At 43.9% G+C, this 16,250-nt stretch overlaps 1 protein-coding gene across 1 annotated transcript in view; it reads right to left on the bottom strand.

The window, feature by feature from the left end:
- The window catches only part of LOC126293367 (protein timeless homolog), a 422,426-nt gene that overhangs the window by 333,107 nt on the left and 73,069 nt on the right, over window positions 1-16,250 (bottom strand). The window lies entirely within an intron of this gene.

Below are 16,250 nucleotides of genomic sequence, written 5' to 3'. Positions count from 1 at the left end.
TAAATTGGAAATAACACAAAGAAAATGTTGTGGTGAAGGCGAACCAGAGACCGCGTTTTATTGGCAAGACACTTAAAAGATGTAACAGATCTACTAAACAGACTACCTAAACTATGCTTGTCCGTCCTCTTCTCGAGTACTGCTGCGCAGTGTGAGATCCAGACCAGATAGGATTAAAGCCGTCGGCACACGGACCGTGCATCCAAACCTTGAGCGTCTACATCTACATTTATACTCCGCAAGCCACCCTACGGTGTGTGGCGGAGGGCACTATACGTGCCACTGTCATTACCTTCCCCTCCTGTTATGGTTCGCGGGAAGAACAACTGTCTGAAAGCCTCCGTGCGCGCTCGAATCTCTCTAATTTTGCATTCGTGATCACCTCGGGAGGTATAAGTAGGGGGGAAGCTATATATTCGATACCTTATCCAGAAACGCACCCTCTCGAAACCTGGCGACCAACCTACACCGCGATGCAGAGCGACTCTCTTGTAGAGTCTACCACTTGAGTTTGTTAAACATCTCCGTAACGCTATCACGGTTACCAAATAACACTGTGACGAAACGCGCCGCTCTTCTTTGGATGTTCATCTCCTCCGTCAACCCGATCTGGTATGGAAGAAAATGGTTCAAATGGCTCTGAGCACTATGGGACTCAACTGCTGTGCTCATTAGTCCCCTAGAACTTAGAACTACTTAAACCTAACTAACCTAACGACATCACACACATCCATGCCTGAGGCAGGATTCGAACCTGCGACCGTAGCAGTCGCTCGGTTCTGGACTGCGCGCCTAGATCCGCAAGACCACCGCGGCCGGCGATCTGGTATGGATCCCACACTGATGAGCAATACTCAAGTGTAGGTCGAACGAGTGTTTTGTAAGCCACCTCCTTTGTTGATGGACTACATTTTCTAAGGACTCTCCCAATGAATCTCAACCTGGTACCCGCCTTACCAACAATCAACTTTATATGATCATTCCACTTCAAATCGATCCGCACGCATACTCCCAGATATTTTACAGAAGTAACTGCTACCAGTGTTTGTTCCACTATCATATAATCATACAATAAAGGATCCTTCTTTCTATGTATTCACAATACATTTGTCTATGTTAAGGGTCAGTTGCCACTCCCTGCACCAAGTGCCTATCCGCTGCAGATCCTGCTGTATTTCGCTACAATTTTCTAATGCTGCAACTTCTCTGTATACTACAGCATCATCCGCGAAAAGCCGCATGGAACTTCCGACACTATCTACTAGGTCATTTATATATATTGTGAAAAGCAATGGTCTCATAACATTCCCCTGTGGCACGCCAGAAGCTACTTTAACGTCTGTAGACATCTCTCCATTGATAACAACATGCTGTGTTCAGTTTGCTAAAAACTCTTCAATCCAGCCACACAGCTAGTCTGATATTCCGTAGGCTTACTTTATCAGGCGACAGTGCGGAACTGTATCGAACGCCTTCTGGAAGTCAAGGAAAATAGCATCTACCTGGGAGTCTGTATCTAATATTTTCTGGGTCTCATGAACAAATAAAGAGAGTTGGATCTCACACGATCGCTGTTTCCGGAATCCATGTTGGTTCCTACAGAGTAGATTCTGGGTTTCCAAAAACGACATGATACTCGAGCAAAAGACATGTTCTAAAATTCTACAACAGATCGACGTCAGATATATAGGTCTACAGCTTTGCGCATCTGCTCGACGACCCTTCTTGAAGACTGGGACTTCCTGTGCTCTTTTCCAATCATTTGGAACCTTCCGTTTCTCTAGAGACTTGCGGTACACGGCTGTTAGAAGGGGGCAAGTTCTTTTGCGTACTCTGTGTAGAATCGAATTGGTATCCCGTCAGGTCCAGTGGACTTTTCTGTGTTGAGTGATTTCAGTTGCTTTTCTATTCCTTGGACACTTATTTCGATGTCAGCCATTTTTTCGTTTGTGCGAGGATTTAGAGAAGAAACTGCAGTGCGGTCTTGCTCTGTAAAACAGCTTTGGAAAAAGGTGTTTAGTATTTCAGCTTTACGCGTGTCATCCTCTGTTTCAATGCCATCATCCCGGAGTGTCTGGATATGCTGTTTCGAGCTACTTATTTTATGTAAGACCAGAACTTCCTAGGATTTTCTGTCAAGTCGGTACATAGAATTTTATTTTCGAATTCACTGAACGCATCACGCATAGCCCTCCTTACGCTAACTTTGACATCGTTTAGGTTCTGTTTGTCTGAGAGGTTTTGGCTGCGTTTAAACTTGGAGTGAAGCTCTCTTTGCTTTCGCAGTAGTTTCCTAACTTTGTTGTTGAACCACGGTGGGTTTTTCCCGTCCCTCGCAGTTTTACTCGGCACGTACCTGTCTAAAACGCATTTCACAATTGCCTTAAACTTTTTCCATAAACACTCAACATTGTCAGTGTCGGAACAGAAATTTTCGTTTTGTGATCACTGATTCCCTGTTCTGCACTTACAGAGTCGAAAAGTTCGGGTCTGTTTGTTATCAGTAGGTCCAAGAATTTATCTTCACGAGTCGGTTCTCTGTTTAATTGCTCCACGTAATTTTCGGATAGTGCACTCAGTATAATGTCACTCGATGCTCTGTCCCTACCACCCGTCCTAAACATCTGAGTGTCCCACTTTATATCTGGTAAATTGAAATCTCCACTTAAGACTATAATATGCTGAGAAACTTTATGTACAATGTATTCCAAATTTTCTCTCAGTTGTTCTGCCACTAATGCCGATTTTCTGTCGTCATAGCGTGGAATAGCACGTTCGGGAGTCTTTCCGAACGTGCAGAGCAATATCTGCCATGTCAGATACTCTTGAGCGTGCGTCTGGGCGTTGACCAATGAGATGGCAGAACGCCACCTACGTTACAAGCGCGCCGTCTCCCTTCAGTACAGTTATGAGGCGCCATATTGGCATTCATTTCAAGCCTATATGTATATATGCCGTTTCTGAGGATCAGCAAATTGAGAATCACTGAACAACCCGTTGTTAGTTGTGTGATTCGTTCCAATAAAATAATGATAAACATCACATCCGCGGCAAAAGAATTATTGTCACTTGCATATTATGAGAGTAGACTATTTGATGGCAGTGACACACTGAAGATCCACCCAAAACGCATTGTTCTTGGTACAATTTGTTATAATTAAATTTCGATTAGCAGCATAATTATATACGATTAACGTTTTTAGCAAGACGTAACATAGTATGACTGAATACTGTGCCGGCACGGTAGCTCAGCGTGTTCGGTCAGAGAGCCGGTTGGCCTCTGTAACAGAAAAAAACTGAGTTGAAGGATCAACAAACGAACTTGAACGAATGTCATCTAGCGTCCGCAACGACCAAACACAAAAGAAAAGCGTGATGAGTAGCGTCACTGACCAGTAATGAGTTCTTGTTGGGTCGGTGGTTCGCGTCATAACACTTCCAATTTTTTTTCCCTAACATTCGCGTTTTTATTAGGTTCTGATACTTTATTATTAGTTTAATGTAAAGTATATGCTATAATATTTGATGTTATGTAAATATAAGTTCACCTTTTTTTGAGGGGTGTCTTTGTTAGATTGGCTTAATTTAAGCTACAGGGCAGCTTGCGCAACTTGTATATAGATATTTTGCTCCATTTTCTCTTATGCTTCGTAATTCACATGTTGCAAGGATTCTGCTACTGGGTAGGAAAAGTGATCAAGTAAGACTGACCTTGGGGTTTTACTAAAATGTGGGAATGATGAAATAATGTTTATCTTATGCGGAGAAGTATTCCAAATTTGTACCGCACTGTTTGTAATGGAACTTTTATAAGCCTGTGTCCTTATTGATTGGACATGGTACTTTTCTTATCGTGGACGATGGAGGAAATGTGCGTTTTAATAGAGCTAACGTGGGAATTTTACGCGCGCCTGTTGAGTAAACAGTGTGATTTACGAACTATAAACATCCCTCAAACTGCCGCTGGAGTGCGTTGTGATCGCGTATACCACGTTGGGGCCCAACGTACCGTGTGCAGAAGTCGCATCGTTCCTGAGCGTTCAGCAGCACGTTGAACTTGGCACGCTCAACGTTAACGTTCGACAGCACGGTCAGTGTGCCGACGGATTAACGGAATGCATCAAGAAAGCTCAAAGTAGAGTAGCACAGTTTGTGTTATCGAGAAATACGGGAGAGAGTATCACTGACATGATACAGGATTTGAGATGGACACCATTAAAACAGGTTTCTCGTTGCGGCGCGATCTTTCAACCACCAGCTTTCTCCTCTAAATGCCCGCATCTCGTGGTCGTGCGGTAGCGTTCTCGCTTCCCACACCCGAGTTCCCGGGTTCGATTCCCGGCGGGGTCAGGGACTTTATACGCCTCGTGATGGCTGGGTGTTGTGTGATGTCCTTAGATTAGTTAGGTTTAATTAGTTCTAAGTTCTAGGGGACTGATGACCATAGATGTTAAGTCCCATAGTGCTCAGAGCCATTTGAACCATCTCCTCTAAATGCGAAAACATTTTGTTGACGCTGACCTAGGGTTGCAATAGTTACTCAGAGATGGAGAAGCTTACAGAGGATACAGCAGCTACGAGAGCGGCATCAAACAAGTCTTCGGACTAAAGACGACAACAACAACAACAACAACAACACTTTAAACTTTATGACAACTTGTCGTACTTTTATACAACAAGGTCCCATATTCTGCCGCTCCCGACTACGGCATTCGTAGTCCAAAACACGATACGGCTGAGAGCGTCTTCTCTGCCCACTAACTGCAAGGACAATATCGGCGGCAGTTCACCTAAAGTGCGCGTCATTTTCGACGACGGCCGAATTTAGACTCGTTCTGCGCATCTGACGTCACAAAACACAGCCAGCCAATGAACAGAGAACGACGTTGCCAGAGCTCGACTTCAGTGCAGAGCACGGACGAGTGTCTTCAGTTTTAGAAACGTTCAGTCATAAATAAAGTAACTGAACAAAAGCAATACCTTGATAGCAGACTTTCTATAAAAGAAAGTTTGGAAATAGCATTCTTTATACCAATTGCTTCATATTCCATTAATTAATTAAACCAAACAAGTAGTAAGCTGCCTAATTCAGGCGATAGCAAGGAAATTCATTCTCACTAACCGCTTTTTCGCAATAAAGAACAGCAAAAATGGTTCAAATGGCTCTGAGCACTGTGGGACTTAACATCTATGGTCATCAGTCCCCTAGAACTTAGAACTACTTAAACCTAACTAACCTAAGGACATCACACAACACCCAGTCATCACGAGGCAGAGAAAATCCCTGACCCCGCCGAATAAAGAACAGCGGTAATTGTTTATTTCCTGTTGTACTTCGACGAAACGTGAATATTTCATAGTCATACTAACAGTGTTTGTCGGTATTTTGTGTGATGATTTAAAGTCCTCCAGGATATAGGTTGAATGACAAGCTGCGATAGCATAATGGTTAAGGTGCTTGGCTGCTAAGCAAAAGGTTCTGAGTTCAAACCTTGCGCGGTGTTTAATATTTCCTTTATATAAAAACAATATGGAAGTGTCTTCATGAATTTTATTGATTTGAATGTAATTATTTGAAATTTCTAGTGGCAACTAAAATCGACCTTATGGAAAGTATACGCTGTGGACTTCTACCTCTGCGAAATCTTCAAAATTTCGTGCAATGGTTTGCTACGTTTAGTGCTCCACAATAACTGTGTTGAACATCGAAACAAAATTAAGTCATTTATGGGGGGGGGGGGGGGGGGGGAAAGGTATCAGTCAAAAAGATATGTAAAAATCAAATTTCTGGGCCAAATAGTTTTTGCGAAATCGAATAAGTGTGTCAAAGCAGTCGGAACACCATGTGTCTGCACAGGCGAGCAGTGCAGTGATGACAAAATCGCGCACAGCGCGGAATGCGGGGAGCACGTCTCTGTAGCAGCGAGAGGGTTAATGCGGCCGTGGTGGCTTTACTTCACGAACTGCACGCTCCCTCCTAAACGTAAGTTTGCGAACTATACTATACTACACTCCTGGAAATGGAAAAAAGAACACATTGACACCGGTGTGTCAGACCCACCATACTTGCTCCGGACACTGCGAGAGGGCTGTACAAGCAATGATCACACGCACGGCACAGCGGACACACCAGGAACCGCGGTGTTGGCCGTCGAATGGCGCTAGCTGCGCAGCATTTGTGCACCGCCGCCGTCAGTGTCAGCCAGTTTGCCGTGGCATACGGAGCTCCAGCGCAGTCTTTAACACTGGTAGCATGCCGCGACAGCGTGGACGTGAACCGTATGTGCAGCTGACGGACTTTGAGCGAGGGCATATAGTGGGCATGCGGGAGGCCGGGTGGACGGACCGCCGAATTGCTCAACACGTGGGGCGTGAGGTCTCCACAGTACATCGATGTTGTCGCCAGTGGTCGGCGGAAGGTGCACGTGCCCGTCGACCTGGGACCGGACCGCAGCTACGCACGGATGCACGCCAAGACCGTAGGATCCTACGCAGTGCCGTAGGGGACCGCACCGCCATTTCCCAGCAAATTAGGGACACTGTTGCTCCTGGGGTATCGGCGAGGACCATTCGCAACCGTCTCCATGAAGCTGGGTTATGGTCCCGCACACCGTTAGGCCGTCTTCCGCTCACGCCCCAACATCGTGCAGCCCGCCTCCAGTGGTGTCGCGACAGGCGTAAATGGAGGGACGAATGGAGACGTGTCGTCTTCAGCGATGAGAGTCGCTTCTGCCTTGGTGCCAATGATGGTCGTATGCGTGTTTGGCGCCGTGCAGGTGAGCGCCACAATCAGAACTGCATACGACCGAGGCACACAGGGCCAACACCCGGCATCATGGTGTGGGGAGCGATCTCCTACACTGGCCGTACACCTCTGGTGATCGTCGAGGGGACACTGAATAGTGCACGGTACATCCAAACCGTCATCGAACCCATCGTTCTACCATTCCTAGACCGGCAAGGGAACTTGCTGTTCCAATAGGATAATGCACGTCCGCATGTATCCTGTGCCACCCAACGTGCTCTAGAAGGTGTAAGTCAACTACCCTGGCCAGCAAGATCTCCGGATCTGTCCCCCATTGAGCATGTTTGGGACTGGATGAAGCGTCGTCTCACGCGGTCTGCACGTCCAGCACGAACGCTGGTCCAACTGAGGCGCCAGATGGAAATGTCATGGCAAGCCGTTCCACAGGACTACATCCAGCATCTCTATGATCGTCTCCATGGGAGAATAGCAGCCTGCATTGCTGCGAAAGGTGGATATACAGTGTACTAGTGCCGACATTGTGCATGCTTTGATGCCTGTGTCTATGTGCCTGTGGTTCTGTCAGTGTGATCATGTGATGTATCTGACCCCAGGAATGTGCCAATAAAGTTTCCCCTTCCTGGGACAATGAATTCACGGTGTTCTTATTTCAGTTTCCAGGAGTGTATACTATACTATGGCGCTGCTTCTCTTGACGCGTGCAACTGGCAACGCAGCAATATCTCGCGTCAGGGCGGGCATGCGCGAACCGCCAAGATAAAAGAATTGAACTATAGTGATACGAGGCCGTTGAGATGCAGCACGACGTTCCGTATTATCCTCCTGAACCCATCGATTCCATATTCTGCTACCAGTCATTGCATCCTGAACAACGCCAGCAGCAATGTCGCGATACGATAAACCGAAATCGCGATAGGCTACAACCCGACCTTTATCAAAGTCGGAAACGCATTTCTCCTCCTTACACGAGGCAGCACAACAACGTTTCACCAGGCAACGCCGGTGAACCGCTGTTTGTGTATGCGAAATCGGTTGGAAACTTTCCTCGTGTCAGCACGTTGTAGGTTTCGCCACCGGCGCCAACCTTGTGTGAATGCTCCGAAATTCTAATCATTTGCATATCACAGCATCTTCTTCCCGTCGGTTAAATTTCGCGTCTGTAGCACGTTATCTTCGTGGCGTAGCAATTTTAATGGCCAGTAGTCTAGATTTGCAACGATAGAGGAGATAAAATTCGCAGATGGCGCTTCGCGCGATCCAGAGAGCCGCGCTAAGCCTAATTCCGGAAGTGGAAACGGTGTTGGGAGCGGTTTATCAATTGTCCATATTCTGCCGCTCCCGACAACGGCATTCGCAGTCCAAAAACAGATGCGGCTGTGTCTTCTCTGCCCACTACCTGCAAGGACAATGTCGGCGGCCGTTCACCTAGAGGGGAATTAGCTGCTAGAGCAGCTGACACCCGCTCCCCCCTCAATATCCGCTATTAGACCGGCGGGGCTGACGGATCGCTGCCCCACGCGGCTCCAGTCTGCTGCCTCCGGTATGTGAGTCACGCTCGCGGCGCTGCCCGGCTTTGCTTCATTTCTCTTCCTGTCATTTTTCCAATATGCCAGCGCGTGTTGCTCTTGCCACTGTCACGGCGTTTCGTGAGGAGCGTACAGAGACCTTCATTCTTCCCCTTCCTTCCTCCGCCGCTCTGATACAATATCCCGCGCCCGGCTTAGCAGTGCAGTCCCCGTGCCGGCAGCGGCTACTTAAATAAGGGTCTCCCACGGAGCATTGTCAATATTCGGGGACATGACAGGAACGCTCATTTGACGCAATAGATCTCGTATGGACGTTTGCCTTATTCCGAATGGTATCCGCGACAATACACATTTAATGTACAATTGTTCTTGGGCTAGTGGCGGGCACTTCGGCGTTTGTTATTTAGTTTCATGTATCATTTTGCACAAAAAAAAAGTTCAAATGGCTCTGAGCACTAAGGGACTTAACATCTGTGGTCATCAGTCCCCTAGACTTAGAACTACTTAAACCTAACCAACCTAAGGACATCACACACATCCATGCCCGAGGCAGGATTCGAACCTGCGACCGTAGCGGTCACGCGGTTCCAGATTGAAGCGCCTAGAACCGCACGGTCACAGAGGCCGGCTTTGCAAGACAGATCGATCGTTATGTTGTGGAACTAGTCATTTTAGACTGACACCGCAATTTATACATACGGTTACATTCCGAACATTTCTAAATTTTTTCTCCAAAAAGAAAAAAAATGTTAATACCTACCCACCACCTTTTACACATTACAGCAATAGAAATTGTTCTACGGATTAGGAGTTGGCAAGGAGAAACTTTCTCAGTTTGTTACGAAATTTTACTTTCCTGTCAGTCAAACTTCCTGTATCACTGGGTAAGTGATCAAAATTTTTTGTTAGAGCACTGTGCACTTCTTCTTGGACTAAAGACAACCTTAATATGCGATAATGAATGTCATTTTTCCTTCTGGTATTGTAATTATGTACATCATTGCTCCTTTTCGACTGCAGTTGATTATTTACAACAAAATTCATGAGGAAATAAGTACAGTGTGAAGCAGTAGTTAGAAATGCCAATTTCTTTAAACTGATGTCTACAAGACGATCGTCGGTGAGCAGCACATATTATTTCGTAAAAATTTTTTGTTTATTTAGAGACGGAATCACTTTCTTATAACCAGTTCCGGCCATACAATGACCACCTTCTGATTTTAAAGGCGCATACACTGAACACAGGTTCATTCGTTGTCAAATGCATGAACCTGTGTTCAGTGTATGCCGCCTTTAAAATCAGAAGGTGGTCATTGTATGGCCGGAACTTGTTATAAGAAAGTGATTGCGTCTATAAACAAACAAAAACATTTACAGAATAATCATTCTTACAGGGAGTTTTTGAGCAATGAAAATTTTATTTCTTAAAGATGAGTTACTCCAGAGCATTATTCCATACGACATTACTGAACGAAAATATGCAGAATATGTCGACTTGCTGATTTGTCTCTCCCCAATATTTCCAATGATTCTAAGCGCAAATGTGGCTGAACTAACTTGTTTTAGGCATTCCAAAACATGTTTTTTCCCATTTAAATTCTCATCAATATGGACCTCTAAGAATTTTGAAGTTTCCATCCTATTTATCATTTCAAATGGTTCAAATGGCTCTGAGCACTATGCGACTTAACTTCTGAGGTCTTCAGTCGCCTAGAACTTAGAACTAATTAAACCCAACTAACCTAAGGACATCACACACATCCATGCCCGAAGCAGGATTCGAACCTGCGACCGTAGAGGTCGCTCGGTTCCAGACTGTGCGCCTAGAACCGCACGGCCACTCCGGCCGGCTATTTATCTTTTCCTCACAATGTCTTGCACGTGTCACTTGTGCAGTACCACTACATATCCAGAACTGAATATGTTGTGTCTCTTTCAAATTGAGGGTGAGCCCATTCGCAGAAAATCAGTCAATGATACTTTTAAGAACTTTGCTTACCAATTTCTTCTCTTTCTGTACGTATGGTTGGCCTGGTTACAACACTTGTGTCATCTACTTGTTTATACTAGACGGAATATCGTTTACAAATATCAGGAACAGTCTCAATTTCTTGTTATTCTTGTTGATGTACAGTTTTCTTCCAGATACCCTAGCTCCAAAACCTGCGCTACTTCTATAGTGACAACAGCCATCGGTATGATTTTCTTCCCCGACTGGTCATTAACATGCCCGGACAATATAGAAGCTGTGAAGTTAGGATCTATTTTGACCATCCTTATTAATATACGGGGTGTTCTAAAAGTCTCTCCATAGTGCCGTACGACTGTTAGCCGCGTGTGCCGTATGCCGCAGTGAATAAACCGAAATGAAACTCAGTGAAATACAAGTCATTAATTTATTGAATATTCATTTTTACTAACAAATTTTGCACACTAAACGTTGAAAGTGTGTCCCCACTCCCCCAGTTATTGAGTACACAATTCAATTCGTCTAATCATGTTTCCAAACGCAAGCTCTAATATTTCTTCTGTAACAGAAGCAGTGAAAGTGGAATTGCAGTTTTCAATTCATCGATGAATTTTGGACGGTTTTTATAGACAGCTTCTTTCGCTGCACCCCAGAAGAAAAAGCCAGGTGGTGTTAGGTCAGGCGATCGTGGAGGCTAAAGTCCCTGTGAAATTATGCGATCACCAAAAACATCAGCAAGCAGTGACATTGAAGCGCGAGCTGTATGCGCGGTTGCACCATCTTGTTGAAAATAACCGTTCAGTATTTCACTTAACAGGAGTTCTCCTATGAATGGGCACAGAATATCACTGCAGTATCGTTGTGCGTTTATTGTTCAGTTGAAAAATATGGGACCCACAATCCGACGTTTAGAAATTGCAATCCAAACTGCTATTTTCACAGAATGATGTGGTTTCTCGTGAATACAAAATGGTTTTGCAGTATTCTACATATGAGAATTTTGCGAGTTCATGTACCCGCATAAATAAAACCACGCCTCATCAGTGAAAAACGTTTCATTACGAATATCCCTTCCATTTTGTTGAACGAAATATTTGAAACATTGACAATAATGCAGTCTCTTGCATGTTCAGTACTTTTCAGTTCTTGCACGACTGTCACTTTATATGGGAAAAGTTCTAATTTTTTCCTTACAGCTGTGTGGGCCGTTTCGACACTAACATCGGTTTCCTGGGCGAGTTTTCTTACTTACTTTTTCGGACTCATGGGCATTTTATGGAAAATATCAAGTAGTTTATCCTCAGACAAAACGATAGGACGACCACTTCTCGGTGCATCTGTCACTGAACCTGTACTTCGAAATTTGTTAATCGAATCTCGCACAGTATCGCGATGTGGGAGTGTTGTCTCCGGGGAAACTGAATTAAATGTTTGACGAGCTGAAACTGTGTATTTACCGCCAGTTTTGAACACTTTTTCGACTGAAAACACACATTCTTCAATGGTTAGCACTTCAACAGTGACAAAAACGAAACAAACGAACAAAGGAACGAAACTTAAACGTTCACGCCAACACGCAACGACACACACCAACGACACCACTGACGCTGGCTGATATAAAGGAAACAGTGGAATGTTGGGAGAGTCCACTTGAAGGGGAGTAACCCAGGCAGGCGAACAATCATACGGCACTGCGGAGAGACTTTTTTAACACCCCAAATTTCTTTCTCTTTGCGTTACTTTCTGTGGTCGACCTCTTCTTTCGCTATTAAAGAGAGTATTTCTTTCTCTACATCGCGATATTACGGACTTCACATTTATCTGACTTCTTCCACTTCCACTATTTCGGAAAATGAGTTTCCCTTTTCATGTTGGGAGATAAGTATTTGCGTTTCCTTTAGTCATTTCCTTCCCTTTGCGGCCCATTTTGCTCACCGGGTATCAGAACCAACATGTACGAGATACATCTAGCCAATGAAGGCTTTCCTTGTTGCAAGCGGGTCGCTAGCCGTTTCCATGTTCACATTTCTAGTAGTGTATGATTGCATTTTTCCCCGCTGTGTGAAGCTAGCTGGTACAGAATTTTTATTTACTTATTTTAGAAGGGTAATTTAGTTAATCCTTTTATATGTACAGATTAGTGTTATTGTTAGTTTACCAAAGAACTTCTGCGGCTTTGATCTTTAGATCGAATAAGTAAAATTATTCCACATGAACAACGGTCTACAATTAGTTTTTTGCCTTGACTTACCTAGAATGCGTCTGAGGCGGTTGGTCTCTTACGATGATAATCTGTTATCGTCACATCGCGCAATGTTCTCAACAGTGTAATTAATAAATCTGTGGATATATTTAAAAGTTTCCGTCGCCAAAGGTATGTGTGTTACTATGCGCTGCGGAAAAACAGGTTAGAATACGAGTTTCATCCAAGCCAAAGAAGTTACAGCAACGGCTTTTGAAAAAGATGAGCGGCGGTGTTCAATTATTGTAGCTAAAAGATCGCGGAGCTATTGCTAATGCTGCACGTGGTTACGGGTACATTAACAAAGTTTGGTGCTCGAGCTACAACTTTATAGCCAAGTTGCCTGCTTGAGAAGGAATCTGTCGTTATTTGGGTGTTACGGGAGCAAAATAGACATAAAATACTTCACATTCGCGTAACACGAAGAAGTCTGCACCACGAGGAAAGTAAAACTGCTACAGTACATTCAAAGGTAAGATCAACGTCAATTATGAATACTTATAAACTTACCTTCAATCGAATTTATATCAGCATATTCTGTCCTTGAAATTCGCGATTCGTGATGTATTCAAATCAACGCAACTCACATTTTTTACGCAATGAGTGGTCATCAACAGTATGAAATTACGTTAAGATAGTCAGTAGTTTTCTGCAGATACGATACGTCGCCTATTAAATACATTTCTGTATTAAAAATGGTTCAATGATCTCGTTAATTTGTGTAAGCGATTTCGCTCTTATTAATGAAAAATCACAAATCGACGAGCCAAACGAATAGTTTTAAATCTGAAAATACCGGGAAGTATTCAGAAGATACATAAAAAATCTAAGGAAATTATGAACAGTTGTATTGTAATTTCGGATAATTGATTAAGCTTTTGGAATTACATAGCGAAATGCGTGTGGCACCAATATTCAGGTAACATCAGTTACCCTATTGATTCTGACATGTACCTAATGAAAAGAATAACCTTGCGACCGGAGAGCAACCAGGCCACGAGGAAAATTTCCCCAGGCAAAGTTATGTATGATATTTAAGGGGAATAATGCGTTTTTTAAGAGTAGCGGAGTTCTTTTCCTGTAAGGGATCAAGGCAGTCAAGTAGATGCCGTATTTCCGAGAAACATTTTATTCAGTACTACACTGATGCATACTAATCAAAAATATGATCGCATGTGATATGAAGCGAAATTTATGACTGGATTGAGGATTTCTTGATAGGCAGAACACGGGGATAAGGACCCTTGCTGTTTACGTTGTACATTAATTACCTAGCAGACAATATTAATAGTAACCTTGGACTTTCATCTACATCTACATGATTACACTGCAATTTATAATTAAGTGTCTGGCACAGGGATCATCGAATCACTTTCAAACTATTTCTCTACCGTTCCATTATCGAACAGGGCGAGCACTGATTTCTCTTATTATGACGATCAGTCCTCCATATGTAGGTGGGCGCCAACAAAATATTTTCACACTCTGACGGGAAAGATAGTGATTGAAATTTTATGAGAAGATCCTGCCGCCACGAAAAACGCCTTTGCTTTAATTTGGTTTGCTTTACGCACAACATTATCTATGTGATCGTTCCAACTTAAGTCCTCCGTAACCATGATCCATAAGTATTATATCTGTGATTTATCGTGTGACCGCCGGCCAATGTGGCCGAGCGGTTCTAGGCGCTACAGTCTGGATACGCGCGACCGCTACGGTCGGAGGTTCGAATACTGTCTCGGGCATGGATGTGTGTGATCTCCTTACGTTAGTTAGGTTTGTGTGATCTCCTTACGTTAGTTAGGTTTAAGTAGTTCTAAGTTCTAGGGGTCTGATGACCTCAGAAAAGTCCCATAGTGCTCAGAGCTTTTTGAAGCATTTACCGTGTGACCGAAATTTAGAGGATCCCTTTTGTGTCTCACGCGGATGACTACACACTTTTCATTATTTAGTGTGAACTGCCACTTTCCGCACAGTACAGATATCTTGTCTAAATTGTTTTGATCATCTGATGACTTTGTAACTTGGTAAAGGACAGCACCATCCGCAAATAATCTTAGAGTGTAACTCAGGTTGTCTCCTAAATTATTTATGTAGTTCAGGAATAGCAAAGAGCCTGTTATACTTACTAGGGGAACGCCACACATTACTTCTGTTTTACTCGATAACTTTCCGTCAGTTACTACGAACTGTGACACTTCTGACAGGAAATCACGAATCCGGTCGCACAATTTGATTAGAAGTAGTTGTGAGATAACGCGTCAAAAGCCTTCTGGAAATCTAAAAATATGGGTTCAATATGACATCCGTTGTCAATAGCCGTCATTACGTCTTGAGAATAAAGGGCTAGTTGTGTTTCATAAGAACGAAATTTTGTGAATTCGTGTTGAGTGTTTGTTAATAAATCGTTTTCTTCGGGATAACTGAATGTTCGAACACAGTATATGTTCCAATTCAGCAGACTACTCCTATTTCCTTTCTTGAGTATTGGTATGACTGGTGCAACTTTTCAGTCTTTAGGTACGGATCTTTCGACGAGCCAACCGATACGGTCGCAGGTTCGAATCCTGCCTCGGGCATGGATGTGTGTGATGTCCTTAGGTTAGTTAAGTTTAAGTAGTTCTAAGTTCTAGGGGACTGATGACCTCAGATGTTAAGTCCCATAGTGCTCAGAGCCATTATATTTTTTATTTATTTATTTTTTGCGCCTTTCGACGAGCGATCGGCTGTATATGATTGCTAAATATGGAGCCATTGTGTCAGCATACTCTGAGAGGAACCTGACTGGAATACAATCAGGACCGGAGGCCTTGCCTTTATTAAGTGGTTTAAGCCGCTTTGCTGCATCGAGGATACCTACTTCTAATTTCTCATGTTGGCAGTTATTCTTGGTTCCAATTCTGGAATATTTATTTCGTCTCCTTTGGTGAAAGAATTTCGGAAAATCGTAGTTAACAACTCTGCAATAGCTTTTCGAGATGCTGCAGTTGTCTATAACGAAGGGATAAGGAACGTATACCGAGAAGGTCCGCACGAATGGTCACCGGTTTGTCGTATGGGGGTATTTCACGGAGATGCTGAAGAAAATGAACTAACAGACATTTGAAGACGGGAGCAAACTATCCCGAGAAAGCCTAGTTACAAAGTTCCAAGAACCAACTTTAAATGCTGAAGCCAGGAATACACTACGACTCTTGCGTGTCGCTCCCGTAGGGAGAAATTAGATTCATTACAGCACCCATATGTGACTGGAACAGGAAGAAGCCGTGCTACTGGTACGAAAGTTAAGTACTCTCCGACATGCACTTCACATAAATTCGCAGAGTAGCGATAACGAGTAATTTTCACGTTGTAGGGGGTAGGCCTGTACTTTGATAATTATCAAATTGAGGTGGTTGTAGATGGCGCTGTCGTTTATTTGTATATACCCCGCACCGCTAATCCAATCGTGTGCCGGCACGGTAGCTCAGCGTGTTCGGTCAGAGGGCTGCTCGCCCTCTGTAATAAAAAAAAAAAAAACTGAGTCAAGGAATCAACGATCAACTTGCACGGATGTCTTGTGACGTCCGCCCAGAGCAAAACGAACTAGATCGAACAAAATGAAAAAAAAAATTATGTCGCTTTTAAAACACACGGCAGGCATGTTCTCCCATTGGCTGCCGTCGACATTCTAATGCCGCAACTGTCGGCCCATTGCTGCCTTCCGAAGAGCCCGCGAGAGGCGCTAGTGCAGCCCGAGCCCGCAGT

The sequence above is a fragment of the Schistocerca gregaria genome, chromosome 10 (genome assembly GCF_023897955.1).
Source record: "Schistocerca gregaria isolate iqSchGreg1 chromosome 10, iqSchGreg1.2, whole genome shotgun sequence".
Classification (NCBI taxonomy): domain Eukaryota; kingdom Metazoa; phylum Arthropoda; class Insecta; order Orthoptera; family Acrididae; genus Schistocerca; species Schistocerca gregaria.
This window is presented reverse-complemented; position numbering and strand designations above follow the sequence as displayed.